The sequence below is a fragment of the Ambystoma mexicanum genome, chromosome 12, assembly GCF_040938575.1.
Source record: "Ambystoma mexicanum isolate Mex_15411 chromosome 12, UKY_AmexF1_1, whole genome shotgun sequence".
Taxonomy (NCBI): domain Eukaryota; kingdom Metazoa; phylum Chordata; class Amphibia; order Caudata; family Ambystomatidae; genus Ambystoma; species Ambystoma mexicanum.
Window position 1 is genome coordinate 570,070,495 of NC_090936.1, and position 16,673 is coordinate 570,087,167.

A 16,673-nucleotide genomic window follows, 5' to 3' on the forward strand; every position below is an offset into this window, starting at 1 on the left:
AAAAGGCATTTGCGTAGCATCGAAAATCCGAAATGTAAACTAGTTTGCACAAATTCGTCTGGGAATTGCTTGCATCACCATCGCTGCCCAGCACCCACACTCTTTCTCAATCTCAGAGGAATGTATGCGTTCTTCAGATTGCAAGCGCAGCCACAATGCTCGCTCCCGCAGAGGGGGTGGTGGAGGGGTTTGGAGGCTGGAGCTCAGCCACGCGCTAGCACAGACAACAGACGTATGTGGCCTGAGCGGAACGTGCCTCTCACGTGACGTGTAGGAGGTGAAACGAAACGTTGAAGGGTCCGTTTCTCAGATAGGAAGTAGCAGATAGTACCTATTCACTTTCGGGAGTGGCAGTAGGCGCAGCTTTGTTGCTCTTTAAATACGGAAATCGCGTAATGCTTACTTGAGACTTTTTGGGGGCAACCAAAACCTAACGTCAGGTGCGTTCGTTTAAACATGACTGAAACGTGACTTCATGTTTGTGTTGTGTACGTCCGATTTCAATTGACCTAAAGGGGGGGTGGATGTTTTCTCTGAAGTGATAATCTGATTGATACATTTCTTTTTAGAAATCTTTGTAACATGGTAGTTACGTATAATTGCTTCTTTTGAAGTCATCCAAGACTCTTAAGGACCAGAGCCCATTATTGTTGGAGAAGACCATGTTGCGTATGTGTGGCACATGACATGTGTCATCTAGTCTTTTGCAATTCATAGTGATACTGAAACATTTTGTATGCACAACCACTGTACGTTATGTTTCTGGATAACGAGAACGTTTCTGGCCACACTGTAATTGCACATGCAAGTTCCGTAGATATCTGCATAGTTATCTCATCAAGTGATCCTTAACGTTGACTTTCGACACTGAAATCTGCATGATGATGCTGTCAGTTCTTACTCTGTAGGTGTGAGGGTTTTATATTTCTCTGATTGAGGTTTGGTCGTTCTCTGTATGTTTACCTTGTTGGCTTTGTTTTCCTCCAGAGTACAACTCAATCTGTGCAAACAGCCTTAAAACAAACATTGGCAAAGCCAATAGGTCTTACTTTTTTTGCATGTGTGTGTGAATGCATATGGTTGTTTTGGTGGCTGCTGAGTGGTGAATTGGGGTGGATGGTTGCGTGACCATCCTATGGATATCTTTGTGAACGGATGGTGGGTGAGTGAAATGGTTGCATGGAAGAATGGATTGGCCTAGTTGGATCAGGGGTTGACTATATTTATGTTTGGCTGGGTGGATGGATGATTGGAAGAACACAGGTGACCATTAGTGGAAGAATAATGATAGATGAGTGGATGAATATGGCTTGCATGCAGGGCAGTTTCCAGCCAACTTGGTGCCCAGGGCGAAACATCAGAATGCGCACCCAACCCCCCCCCGCCCCCCCCACGACTGGCACATGTCCCTCCCAAGCTACACCTCTGCAGTGTGACAAAACCCCTCCTCAATATGAATAAATAATTGCTATATAAATGAAATGAAGCTGGTTTCATTACATTGTAATTCAAGTACTTTACAGAAGAATTCTAATGTGAAAACACAGCTTTTGCTGCCAAGTAAATGTTTTTTCTGTCACCTGCTCTTAGGGAAAGCCTTGCCTGAATGCAGTTTCAAACTGTCCATACTGGCGCACTGCGGTGTGAAAAGCCTATCGGGGTCTGTGGGCCCACTGACCTGGCCCTGTGTTGCAGGTGTTCTGTTCGTACCACCTCACTTGTATTTCGCAAGGGGCACTACTAGACTAACCATATGAATTATTTTCTGTTCGAAGGTTATCATTCCAAGATGGACAGTCTGGTACACTCTTATTGTACTCTTTCAAAATACCTGTCTGAGAGGGAAAGGAGACAAATAGCACCAATAAGGATACCTATATGCTTTTAATTAAATCACAGAGCATTTCAGGACTGTAACAGTGGTCAGAGATGTATACATTTGATAAACAAGTCTGTGATAAAAAGGATTGTGTGTGTGAATCTCTAAATTCATAACTGATGCATGGCTTGGTGCTGGCATCACGTTCACAATACTCACCCTAACATTAAAATGTTTTGTAACCATGAACCATGGACAGCTTATGTTTTTGGATGCGAGTATAAAATGGCTGCAATATCAGCCACTTGAATGGGGTAGAAGGGCTCTTTTTGCTTCTTGTTTATGAAGAATTTTAGAGGAGGAAGGGTTGGGTCTCGGTGTGGGCATGCCCAACCCCAATACAGAAACATATTTAGGTAATTATATCTACAGATAGGGCAGGATACTGCACAACAGAGACCCATTAAACAATGCACAGAAAGGCTACACAGAAAAGAATGTACCTCTTTCAAACTTTAGCCTGACCAGTAATAAGCTGATGAAGCGTTTTAAAGGGTCCACAGTTCCTCAGTCACTACCTCCTCATTATTACGCAGGCCTCAGGGGTTATTTCGGCAAAAACGAGCAGGCCCATGCTTTAACAGAGCTGGCATTAGCATCTGGCCTGCTAGTGGATTTACAATTTGCGGCAACTTCTTTGATTGTTTTATGTGTTTAAGTCTGGTCAGAGTGTGGCATGCTCATCAGAGCCACATACACAAAACATCCCAGTGTGCTCTTGTATTGACATTGGGCACATCAGACAAAAACAGGTGTATATGTATGTTCTTTTACATAAGGGAGCACCACATAGACGCCATAAACCAACATGGTGGTGACTTGTGCAGCACACAAATCATTGCTGCACACATCACTGCATTGATTTGCCGTGGACTACTGTCTGCACGGTGACACACAATTAATTCTACTTTCCTAATCAAGGTGCTAGGTGACATTGAGTTGCCATTTGGTGTGTGCACTAGGCAGTGGCTGGCTTGTTTAGACAACTAAAGTACCTTTTGATGCTGAGCAGATACCCATTAGAATACTTAAGCAAGAAAATTAGAGTTAACCTTCACAGGGATGCACCACATGTATAAGAGTATTAAAGGTTACATCAGTCGCACAGGACAGACCTCCAGCATTCCAATATTTGTGTTTATGGTGATTTATTTTTATATATAATATATATATACTGTACTAGACATATTGTGGCAATATATGCATGGTTGGGTTATTGCATTAGCACTTATTTCTGCAGGCACTAAGCACTTTATCTATATTGAAATTTATAGAGTATAATTTGTGGCCTACACGAGACATCTTGGCACAGCGTGGGCAACTAGCCGAATCAGATAATGGTTGTAGATTTTGTAACAATCTGCTTCAAAAGGAAACTTTAGAGCACTTAATTGTTGAGTGCCCTGCATTATGTTCAATACGAAACAACATGTTTAAAAGACATTTATCCACTGTTGCTAATATCCAACCTAACCTGAGATGGTCCTGTCTACTAAACTCACCTAACATGAGTATACTTATTGCCTCTGTCAATTTCATGAATAACCTTTGTTTGCCAATTTCATGAATAACCTTTGTTTGCCTATGACAATAGATGATTAATTTTTTTAAAGTTAAATACTATATGATTCAAATAATATGAATGGAAACTTGATGAATTTTAATTTCATGAAAAATTGTATAGATTTTGAATTATTGTATAAAATCATTTTTGTATGACAATCTTGTAAAAAATCATAAATGATTAAATAGAAGTGTATCCAATAGACACTCTGGAAAGTTGCATTTAGAAGTTCGCCCAATAACCTCTCTGGAAAATTGAATTTAGAAATGTGCCCAGTAGACGCTGTGCGAAAATTGCATTTAGAAGTGTACCCAATAACTTCTGCGAGAGTTACACTTAGAAGTGTGCCCAGTAGCCTCGCTGATAAATTGAATTTAGAAATGTTCCCAATAGCCTCTGTATGGAAAATTGTACTTAAGTTTGCCTAGTTGCCTCTCTGTGGAAAATAGAACTTAGAAGTTCGCCCAATCTGGGAAAGTTGCATTTAGAAGTTTGCACACTGAAAGAGCATATAACCATTCATACCACACCCCACGCTTACTCTCTCCTTTACATCACCACTCAACTAGAACACAGAGATACTATGACACCATTCGGTATAACTGTTCTCATATGAACATCCGCCGCTTACTCCACATCATTCTATGTAAACACTGCTGATCTCACACCCTCAGCCAGGCGTTTTCCCCAGGCCTAACGCAGCCACATCCGTTCCGGATTAATCCTGCCAGAACGAACACATTCTCCTGATCTCTCAACCACCGCACCTACCGATAAGAATCAGCTATTACACGCGTACCGCACGAGCTGCACACATATCCGGTGCACACACCCACCTTTTTGACTCTCCCTACTGATCTGAACTTCGGTTCCCAAGGGCGTTCAACCTACCAGCGCCTTCAGACCATACCAATGGTATATAAGGCGCTATATAAGTGCAAAATAACATAACATAACATAACATAACAAGTAAATAAAAAAAGAAATTGCTAATTTATCTTTATCATAGAGTAGAATATTCAGATTGCTGCTTATGATTGCTGCTATGTTGCACTGAGCAATTTATTACTATTTGGCAGCTAATATGCATATTTGCACAGACCACTGTGCAACTGAGCCTCTTATATTTACTTACAACCAGTGTCTTTGTCCAGTTTATATAAGGCGAGCACGCTGAATATATAGTGATGTCGTGATGCAGGGCAGCGATGAGTGGAGCATAGCATGACAGATTGTTGTTACTCATGGTGATCCGTTTCTCATATTGTATCCCATAGCCGAGTAAATTGCTCTCCCTTTTTCTTCTATTTTAACAGTGGATGCGAACTCCATGAATCGAGCGGCATCTATTTTAACTTTAAAATAGCATTACTACCATTATAGGAGAATGAGAAGATCGCTGATTTACAATTATACAGGGAGGATACGCAATTATCAGGCAGAATTAAATTGAGAATCGGATACACGTAAAGCAACGCAAAATAAAATGAAACTTATTCATTGATGTGATGCACACTCCTAGCAATTAATGCTTATGATAAAATGCTGTCACTAGAATTCAGAATGAGAATCACAAAGGAATATTCATTGTGTTAGCCTCAACATATCACCATTGCTACTACTTGGGGCATTTCAAGATGTCTGACTGTCCAATAATGAACTGCTTCTTGATTTAGGCAGAGTACTGTCTAGCAGCCCATTATCACAGAGATGATGTATGTATTTGAGTCCTGCATCTGTGTCTACACCCTTAACGTGATCAAGGGGTCTGTGAACCGCGTCGTTATGATGTTGCTTTCTTTTTTCCACGGCATTCTACAATAAAGGATTAAACGTTTCCTGGTAATTCTGGGTGATTTTTGACTCAACGCTAAGAGGACATTTGTTCTCTTTAAGCTGCCCTTCGGAGTGCATTCCACTTCCCCGTACAAAGGCTTTTCTTATATTAAAAAAAATGGTTTGGTGTGTGAAATAAAGAGACATAAAGAAAATAGTTTAAAACATGGCTGTGTGGCACGTTAATTCTCTTTGAAGAATGCATGGGTTTGGTCAGCTAATTGGCACTTGTGCTGGACTGGTGAATACAAATGCTCTGATCACTTACCAGTAATCTGCATTGCTCCTAGTCATACTCTTCCTCGTCACAGTACTTACCTCATGAGGCCCCTGCCTCTGACACAGGACCTCCTTCTTCTATTTCTTTAAATCCCTATAACTCCTCCCCCACATCCACGCCACTCAGTTTCATATTACCAAGCCGGAGCCTGGGACCGTCCCCGCAGGGAGGGTGAGGCGGGTCGTCAGTACTGTGACGAGGAAGAGTAGGACTATGAGTAATGAAGATTATCGGTAAGTAATCAGAGCATGACCGCCACGTCCACTCTTCCTCGTCCCAGTACGTACCCCATGAGGTATACCAAAGCAGCAACGGGGAAAAGGTCCCAATGAGACACAGAGTCAAAAACAGTGCAGCAAAACACACACCCACAATAACTCTTAATTCACAGCCCCACAGACAAAACTCCAACCCTAAAGGAACCAACCCCAGAGTGGGAGAAACTCAACCCATAGCGGTTGATGAAAGTGCTTAGACCAGCCCAGGCGGCAGCCATACACATCTCTTGCAGAGAAACCCTCCTTGCAACATTCCAGGAAGCCGCCAAACCCTTGGTGGTCTGCACCTGAACGTGTACAGGCACAGGCAGGCCAGAAGCCACATAGGCCATGGAGACCACAACACGGAACAACCATCAAATGGAAACCACAGATGCCTTACGCCCAGCCCCAGCCGGACCAAAAGCAATCAGAAGACTATCAGATCGGCAGAAAAGAGCAAACCTAGCCAAACACTCCAACACTGCCTGTCGGACATCAATGTTATGCCAAGTCACCTCCTTGGGCGTTTTCACATCATGAAAGAAGGCAGGGAGAACCAGATCCTGAGAGGTGTGAAAACCGAGAAACAACCTTAGGGAGAAACTTCGGACCACACCTCAGCACCACCGAGTCCGGCAGCACCCTCAGGAAAAGAGGGTGACCCAACAGAGCCCCAATCTCCCCAAGCCTACAGGCAGAAGTGATGGCAATAAGAAAGGCAGATTTCAGTGTAAGATGTTTGATGTCAATCTCGGAAATGGGCTCAAAAGGAGGCCCTTGAAGGAACCGTAAGACAAGAGGGAGATCCTTAGCGGGAAGCCCCTTATAAGTACAAGGACGGGAAGAAGGAAAACCCCGGAGCAACTTCCTCCCCATCCAAGTGACCATCAGAGTCCCCCAAAGGAACTTAATGGAGGCCCACTGAGAGCGAAGCGTGGAAAAACCGCCAGGCCCTTGTCAAAACCCCTCCAGGAGGAATTGAAGGATAGCAGGGAGGCCGGAGCGCAGCGGAGGGATCCCAGACCGCCCATACCAGTCTCGGAAATGGCCCCAATGCCTGCCGTACGCCTTCAGAGTGGAAGGTCTAAGTGCATTCATTATGGATTCGACTACGGACCCGAGAACCCCTGAGAAATCAGCCTAGACCGTGCAATTGCCACACTGCCCATTGCATCCGGCGGACTTCCAACCGCAGATCCCCTTGAAGGGGACAAGGCCACTTCGGAACCAGCCAAGGTTCCTGGGGCCGAAGCTCCAACAGAGAGGGGAACCAACACCGTCGGGACCAGAACGGAGCTAACAACAACACAGTCACCCTGTACACTGTGATGCGTCGAACAACCTGTGGCAGAAGGGGAATAGGCGGAAAGGCATAAAGGAAACCCCAAGGCCACGGTACAGAGAGGGCGTCCACCCTCCAAACCCCTGCAGCCTAAACCGAGAGCAGAAGAGGGGAACTTTTGCTGAGGCTGGGGATGCAAACGGGTCTAGAACAGGGGACCTGAAACTGACACAGATCTCCGCAAAGACCTGGGCCAACAGGACCAGTTCCGCAGAGGAGTGAAAACGGCATCGGAGAAGATCTGCTCGAACATTGCCATCCCCTTGATATGTGAGGCCACCAGAGACACCAAATGCGATTTTCCCCCCAGGTGCCTATCAGAGTTGCCAGAGCATTCAAGGAACGGCCGGAACCCCTTTGGCGGCTGACATATGCCAAGGCCGTTGTATTGTGCGTTCGGACCAAAATCGCCCGACCATCCAGCAACCCCTCAAAGTACACCAGAGCTCAGAGAATGGCACACAACTCTCGCCAATTGGATGATCGACGGCTCTCCCCAGATCTCACAACCCTTGAGCTCAGAGGACCCCCAATGTAGACCGGCCCAACCCATTCTGCTGGTGTCGGTAGTAAGAGAGGCCACAGGAGGAAGGACCATGAACACCTCAGCCTGTAGATTTGGAACCCCCAGCCACCATAGCAGGGAGACCCGCAGCGCTGTGGACACTGAAATCAAAGCTTCGAAAGCTGAGATGTTGGGAGCCAGAGGGAGAGAAGATAAAACATCAGGGGACGTAACTGAAGACGGGCCAAAGGAACTAGAAAACACGCAAGATGCCACGTGCCCCATAACTTCAGCAACAGGCGACCCGAGACATACTGCTTTCTGAGAACCCTGCCCAGAACAGTCAGCAAGCGACAGGACCTCTCTAGGGACAGGAACACCCTCTTCATTCCGGGGCAAACCAGTGCCCCAATGAAAACTAGATCCTGAGAAGGCTTCAGCTGAGGCTTCCGCCAGTTCACTATCAAACCCCAGTCCCGCAATGCCTGGCAGAATAAAGGGAGATGAGGCAGGACAGCCTGCCGACAGGACTCCTCGACCAACTAATCGTCCAGTTAGGGAAAAAAAATATGCACTCCCTGCAGATGCATATGCACCAACAGGGTAGTCACTAGCATGGAGAACACTCTGGGAGCCGATCGCACCCCGGACGGGAGCACTCGGAACTGAAAACGCTGTGATCTCATCCAATTCCCCCCTGCACAACATCCAGAGTACATTCTGCAAAGCCTCCACGTTGAAGCGTTCCGTCCGGATGAAGCGGTGCAGGGCCTCGAGACACATAAGCAGGTGACACATCCTAGAAGGCATAGGCCCCAGGAACACCCGCAAGTAGAAAACTTGACCTGGAACAGGGAGAGGAACGGGCAAGACGGTAACCCAGAACAACAATTCAGAGAGAATGGATCCCATGGCCAACTACTTGGTCCGTGAGCTGGGTACCAAGTCCTAACCATGCAAACCTGGACTGGAGGAGACAGGAATGGTAACTGATAACCCCATCCGGAAGGAGCCCAGTACCCAGGAAGCCGAACCCCACCGGTCCAATACACCTCAGAGAAGATGGAGACGAGGAGCCAGGGAAAACCGCCAGTCACTGCATTTGCACCAGAGTAAAATCACAGGATGTTGAAGCAGGCCTGCGCCACAATATAGCAGCAAACCTGTCAGCCCCCAAAAAGATAGGACTATCAAAAGGAAGATACAGGACAGCCCGGTAGTCCGGCAGACCATGGCCCCCTCAGCCGACAGAGGAGCCACCAGGCTGGCGTCAATGGGCAGAGTACTGTCGCCAAGTGGGGCAATGCAAGCCATCCTGGCTAGCAGACACCAAAGGCAACCCCATACCTGGGGTATGCCTATACCGGAAAACTCACAGAAGGAACAGCCCTCTCCACTGGCACCAGGGGCTCAGAGAAGCCCTTTAAGCAGAGACATGTGCTACAATCTGCCATATTACTTCCACATTTCTGAGAGGAGGTGTGAAAGCAACACGTTGGCACCAGAGGACCTAGGCCCTAAAAGAAGAGACACTGGTAACTCCTTGCATGGCTGTTACTGTTAAGAGGGATTTCTGAACTCTGACCTGGAGGGGCAGAGGTTCAGAAGGCCAACCTAGTTTCTTGGAACAGGGTAACCTCTGGACAAGCCAGACAAATCAGGGTAGCTATGGCAGGCGGTCAAGACTAAGTCTCAAGAGGGGTGAGGGTGACTGAAAGACCTCAATGAGCACACAAAGCTAGGACACTTACAAATTACTCCAGACAAGTGTTATATTAAAAATATAGACACTTTTATTACAAGGCCTTTGTAACATATTCCATAAGGATGCTAACTAGTTACGCGACCCCCCCGCAAGCTCTCAAGTCTCAATCGAAGGACTTTAAAGAAACTCCTATTGGGGTAAAACAGCACAGGGGAAACCCCAAACACACATGTTACCAAGACCACTCCAATTTCAAACTTATTTGGAATCTAAACATGGAACAAGCTCGCTAGATGAATGCAAATATTTAATAATTAGGCATGTTTACATCTAATCAATGAATTTGAATTGAATTTTCTGTTATAAATCCCTCCTGATGAGCCAATAGATTTGGTGAAACATGTGTAGTGGGCACTACTATTTAAGAACAATTTTGGGAGGATCATTTTTGGAATAAAAAAGCCTCATGATACAACAAACATGATTTTTGGAACATCATTTAACCTTTAGTTAGCGTTAACTTCAGGCGCGCTAGAAGGTGACTTGAAAATTCTGTTCTTCATAAATTGTGACACACTCAACAGTCTTGAGTGTTACTAGTCACCACCAAGCAGCCTCAAATTACCTTTATCAAAATAAAAACACTGTCAACCAAAGACCTATTCGCTATCAATTGTATTTGAGACTGCAAATGTATAAACAGTAACATAGACCATAGCAAAGAATCCCAGTAATACTAAAGTAAACCAATACATCACAATCAACACAATATATATACAAGACCAATGCGGTCTAAGCGGTTAAAAGCACGAAATATGTAGACCACCTTGATTCAGAGGAAAACGGGCAGTGCAAGTAATCTTTAGACCCAGTTCAACATCAAGAATACACCTAACTAAGAGGCAGTCCAAGCCCTACAAAGAGAGGAGCCTTATGCCTAATTGTACATGCTTGTGCCAATGGACAAAATAGGGTCTCTAGCAGCTCAGGAAGGTGGATAAGGCGATGAAGAACAAGTTCCCGCTATTCAAGCAGTACCTCCACTTGAAGGCAGAGGCCGTTTGAGAGTGCGGGATGGAGTCGCTATTTCCCAATAGCTGTGGAAAGGAAAGGGGCCCTCAGGGGCCACTTCGTGTGTAAAAATGGGCTCCTGCGCTAGGGGCCACCTGTTGGGGTAAGGACTACTCACCGGTCCCCGACGCAGGCAGACCCAAACCTCGCCAGTACAGTCCACTTCGCTGGCAAGTTCGAATGCAACAATCAGGACGTCTCGACACTGTGTAGTTTCTGAGATACAGCGGGGATTCCCAAACGGGACAGTCGCGATTTCTCGGCTCCGTGTGGAGGAATCGGCCCAATTCCACTTCGGGTCAAGGGGGTCACAAATAGAAGGCTTCGGGTCAAGGGGGTCACAAATGCAGCAAACTTGCACAGGTCGTTGCCACAGCAGGGCAGCACGGTAACCGCGTTTACTCCGGTCCGGGCGCACTCGTCTCACTTCAGACCTGGGAAAGCCAAGTGTACAAAATTCGGTGTGAGGGTGCCGTGGACACAGAGCTAGCAGTATACCAAGAAACGGCCCGGTGACAGAGCAAAGGTCCCGCGTAAGCTGGTCAGCCCACTGGTTGGCCCAGGGACACTTCCGAAGAGGCTTACTTGCAGGATTTGTTGAATGTGCCGAGAATAGTTGATCCCACTATTCCAATGGGTCGAATGGTCTTCGCAGACCTTCTAGGACGATCAGATGCAGAGGGGTCCCACGGGACGACAGCGGGCTCAGGGTGCCAAACCTTCCAGCGGGTCACCAGCGGTTCCTTGACTCGGCTTCTTGTTGCAGGACACTTGGCTCCTTATCCTTTGTTCGTATGAACTCAGGAGATCGACCTGGTAGTGGTGTTTTCAGCCTCCTCTTATCCAAAGTTCCCTTTGCGCCAAAACGGAGAGGACCCAATGGGAGCTCTGCTCACAAACACTCACTCCATACGTGGGCCAATCACGGACCACAGTGGCCCCAGGCATTCAGGACACTCCAGACTCTCTGGCACCCAGGATGTGTATTGGGAACAGACATCCCAGCCCACATCCTGGAGGCACACACACAAGGCATGCAGAAGCCCGTGAAAGCATTGGGTTTCGCGGGAAAGTGCATGACCAAATAAGGACTGACCCGGGTTGACTCGACCTGGGGAAGGCGAAGGGGCAAGATGGCCAAAGGAAAGGACAAAGAACCTCGTGGCATGGCCATTTTGGAGCCAGGCCACCTATTCATGCCAAACGCGGTAAGCGCGGTTTACATGGCAAGAAAGGGTTACAAATATAAGAAAACGATAGCTGCCACCAGTCCTGTCCATGACACATCTGCACAGTTCATAAAAAGTCCAGCGAGTTTCTAGGGTCTTTGGAAAGACTAGAGACCCAAGTGTGCTGTAAGGTAAGTTATATTGCACACTTGTTACATGTTGCACAAAAGCTGCAACATGAGGAAAGGACTAAGGGAAACAAAGTCTCCCAGTACTGACTGTCTTAAGGGCATGTCAGTTTCCCCATAAAAAGTGCAGCTGAGGGCTGTGCTTCTCGGGCAAAGTCAGTCATAGGTGTTTAAACAGCAGCAAAAAGTTTGGGGGTTGACACATGGAGGGAAAATGACATACAATTATGAAACCTTTCCTAGCAGTTACTTCCATGATGCATTAGCAGTTTCCATAATTCCATGGCGGACAAGGGAAAACAAATCCATCTCCTTCGTCCCCCGTGCAGTTCAGAGGAAGAGGACAGAACAAGGTGCCTGCGTCCATGGCTAGCACAGACACAACCACACCACTAACTGACCACCTGTATACACAGCACAGGACTGAGAGGTGGCTTGAGCCCTGCATCAAGTAGCTGGCAGTCCCATTCTCCACCTGTCAAGCCAATGGGTACCCCTCCAGAAGGCACCAACCAAGAGGGAAAAACCAAACAAAACCATCCCCTAGGCAACGCTGCATTAAACAGGAGGCATGTCGTTGCACAGCCTCAATGGCAGGAGAATCAGGGCACAACCATCCACAAAGCCCCCAACTCCTTACCGCATCCCGGGCCCTGCAGGACCCGGACCGTGTTGTCCTCGCGCCGGCCTACAAACTTGCAAAACACAACCGGGCGAGGTACCTGCCTCCGTAAGGCACACCAAGGCGCCGACATGAATGGGACACCAATATGGCCATAGCAGCAGGAGAGCGGAAAAATATCAAGCATAGAGCCCCCTCCCCTCTCCTTACCTTCCCCCGGGCCCAGCAGGACCCGGGACACAATGCCCGCGCTGCGGTGCGGAGCCCAGCAAAGGACCGAGCGAGGCAAAACCCGCTCAACCGGGACCCAAAGCCCCGCAGGGGGACCAGGAGCAGCGCAGCACCAGAGGGAGCCGAAGGCCCGGCCACTTAGCCGTCCCTCCCCCCCCAGGGGGCCAGCAATCGGTACTCCCTGGCGCCCCGCACTGGGAAGAAAAAGTCCAACCTGCCGGAGGCAGGAAAAATTAAACTGAGTGGCGTAGATGTGGGGGAGGGGGGGTTATAGGGAGTTAAAGAAATAGAAGAAGGTTCTGTGTCGGAGGCAGGGGCCTCATGAGGTAAGTACTGGGACGGGGAAGAGTGGATGTGGAGGTAATGCCCCATGTTCAGGTCTTAGTACTGAAACGTTAGGCAGATACCGTGTAAAAACAATGGCATGTTAAGTGAACCATCACTTATAAATTGCCCCACTTGAAAGGCTATTAGCACTAAGACTGAGGGGGCACAGGGTATGTGACTCAAGAGCACCTCATACGCTACGTTTGGAATATGCATTCCTTTTTGGCATATTCAGAACGCATGCAGTCATCCACAAGTTGAGCAGCCAGCCGCACATCGGAGAGGAGCACTCACCAGCACAGCAGGCTGCTTAAATATGCTATCCAGCAAGCAGCTTTCTGGGTGGGTCCCCTTACTGCGCCCACCTCTTGAGCTTTTGAGCTCTGCGCCCCGGGCCATCGCCCGCCTGGACCATGAAACATGGTTGCTTGGGTGGACCTGTGGATGGATGAGTGCGTAAATATATGGTGGATTAAATGTAAGGTGAGTGAATATAGTTGTAAGGACGGGTGAATGAGGGGGTAAATAAGGGTTGATGGAGTAGTGTGGTAAATTGGTGTTGGATGACTGGATGAATAACCTGTGGCTCAGTGAATACGGTTGGGAGAGTGCATGGATGAGTGGATGAATATGTTTTGGTGGGAGGATGAATGTGTAGGTGAATAAGGGAATAAGGGTGGGCAGATTAATGGGTGTAAATTGTTGTCTGGATGGCTGAGTGGATGGCTATGGTTCGATGAGATGTTTATACCCCTATTTTTCTACGTTCTGAAGTGGGGCAGTCTGCTGGTAGCACACGCCTTAGAGTTGAGTCTAGGACCAAAGTATCCTAGTACCTGCATGGTGAAAAGCAGTTCTGCTGTGCCGCATTTGAGTTTACATGAATTGTGTCTTATACGTCACTGGCAAGGGCCGCCCTAGGCATGGGAAGTATGTTCCGTGCCCCTGGGGCAGATGCTCATGAAGATCCTGCAGCTACTAATTAAAAGAGGGTGTTTCAAGACGGGTATTGCCGCTTCCAGGGTGAGGCTCTTTTTCTTGCCTTTCCCTGTCTAGGCTGTGTTGTCCCTTTGCAAACCCACCTCCCCTGAGACCACACACACACGCGCACACACGCACCGCCCCCCCCCCTGCGCAGTGGCCCAGCAAATGCTGCATAGCAGGTACCACTGGGGCCTCGCTAATATTTTACTAACTCTTGTTTTTTTTTATATACAGTAGAGTATTTTAATTGGGAAGGTAATTGTGAGTGATGCTTTATTTGTCTAACCATTATTTGCAACAAGACTTTCAATTTAGGTAATGAGAACTGCGATATTGGCATCTTTGTTCTGAAAACGCACACATGCTTTGGTGATACGACCTGTCGGCTCTCTACATCTAGGACTTCTTTTTTTTTTAATTTCTTTTTTTTTTTTACCATGTTTATTTTAAAACCCAAGCGGGGTGACAACAGAATAACATTCGACAATGCACGTTATTCAACATTCAGGAATCCCCTCTATCTCCCCTCCGCCGCCCCAGACTGCCCCCCTCCCACCCAAGTTAAAATCTCAGCAGATCGCATCCTCCACCTCCATCTCGGCCCTTTCTGCCCCCTGGGCGACCCCCTTGGTGTCCAAGATCCTTCTAGTTCCCTGGGGTTTATAGGACAAGGCTGGGAACTCTGTTGAAGTCCAGGAATGGAGCCCAGACGTTCTGGAAACAGTGTAACAATCCGGCCCTGGCTGCCACCACCTTCTCTGCTATCAGGATGTCCCACGGTTTCCTCCACCACAAGATCATGATGGGACCCTTAGCCGACTTCCAGAAGCTGGCAATCACGATTCTCGCTGCCAGAAGACATTGGGTCAACAATTTGGATCTTTTCCCAGATCTCGGGTAGCTCCCTTGGACCGGGTTTCCTAGGAGAATAGGCTCAGGTTCTAGTGGGATAGTAACCTGAGTAATGCTTTGAATGGTGGCTAAGCATTGTTTCCAGAATAGTTGTACTTTCGGGCATGCCCACCACATGTGAAAGAAGGACCCCGGTTGACCGCAGAATCTCCAGCAGGCGGGGTCTAGCATCCTATTCATATGATGCAGCCGAAGGGGGAGGGGTATTACCAACACAGCAGGAACTTGTAGGCACACTCCATATTGGTGATATAAGAGGACGATGACCGTGTCCGGGTCCAAATGTCCACCCAGGATTGGTCCTCTATGGGGTGCCCTAAATTGGCCTCCCACTGCGCCATACACAATGTTTTGGAGGTAGGAAAGTCCCTCAGGAAGCGTCTGTACAAGGTGGAAATCCTACACCGGGCCGGCAGGTCTATTAGGGTCAGTTCAAGGGGCGAGGGGGTGCGAGTTGCTGCCTGAAGGGTTTGTGGATGCGAGCACCAGTGGCAGAGTTGGGCGTAGGAGAAGCTGTGCGATTCCTCCAGCTGAAAAGTTTCTTTACATTGTTAAAAAATGCAGGAGAGGCCCCCCACAAAGAGTTGGTCCAGAGTCTCAAGGCCCCCTGCAATCCAGTTCCTGAAATTTCGGAGGCAGGCACCGGGTGAGAATGCCGAGTTATGGAAGACTGGGGAGAACAGCCCAAGACCCCTCGGAATCCCCTTGTGCTTTAGGGCCCCATCCCAGACATAAAGAGTATGTTTTGTGGATGCTAATAAAGAGTTCCAATGTCGCCGTAGAGGGGGCGGAATATATGGAAGAAAGCGTAGTGGCAGCGGTAGGCAGGATTGCTCTAGTTCAACCCATCTAGGGTGGCCCGAAGACATGAGCCAAGCGTAGGTGTGCGCAAGCTGTGCCGCCACCTGATAGCTCTGTAGGTCAGGGACTCCCAAACCTCACAGCCGAGGGTTACCTAACATCGTCTTTAGGGGAATCCTGGCTCTTCTGCCCCTCCAAATAAATCGGAGCATATTCCTTTGAAGGCCCCGGAGTGCAGATGGCGGAATCTTGACGGGTAGGGAGGTGCAAGCATACAGAAATCTGGGGAGAAGGTTAATTTTGCATGCAGTGATCTGCCCCATTAGGGAGATTTCCAGTGGTGCCCACCTTTCATGTCCGATTGCAGCTCTTTGAAAAGCAGGGGGAAGTTTACATGATAAATCTCCTTTGGGTGTGCGGGGACCTGGACTCCTAGATATCACCTTCCCCTCCCACTGGACAGGACATACTGGGGCCAGGGACTGATGTTCACCCGGGGTTAGGCCGATTCCCATGGCTACTGATTTATCAAAATTGATGGAGAACCCTGTGACCATCTCATAGTTATCTATTTCTGTGAGGGCGTGTCTTGACGAGGAATCAGCTTCCGAGATGGTGAGCAGGACGTCATCTGCATAGAGGGCTATTTTATGTTGGGAGGGGCCAACTCGGAGCCCTTTGTTATCATTCAGTCTTTCTTTATTTATTTTTTTGGGCAAAGGGTTCCATGACAAGCGTAAACATTAACTGGGATAGGGGGCATCCTCAGCCCTACAGATCAGGGGTGTATCGGCTACTTTTACTCCCTAAAAATTGGCAAATACTTCCCAAAAATTCTAATAGGGAGTAAAAATACTCCCAACAAAAACAGGAAATTGGCACATAGGAGCTTGTCTCCGAGGTTTTATCCACACAGCTTCAAAGATATGTTTGGACCAGTAGTACACATGGTGCCAGAGGAAGAAACTACTATTATTACTGCTTAATCCAAGTGGTA

General features: G+C 47.7%; 1 protein-coding gene across 1 annotated transcript in view; it reads left to right on the top strand.

Annotated features, from left to right (window-relative positions):
- The first annotated feature begins 301 nt into the window (after positions 1-301).
- VPS37C (VPS37C subunit of ESCRT-I) overlaps positions 302-16,673 on the top strand; it is a 110,157-nt gene continuing 93,785 nt past the window's right edge. Inside the window, exon 1 of the mRNA XM_069628884.1 lies at positions 302-440. The gene's annotated coding sequence lies outside the window, so the exon portion shown is untranslated. The remainder of the gene's footprint in view (positions 441-16,673) is intronic.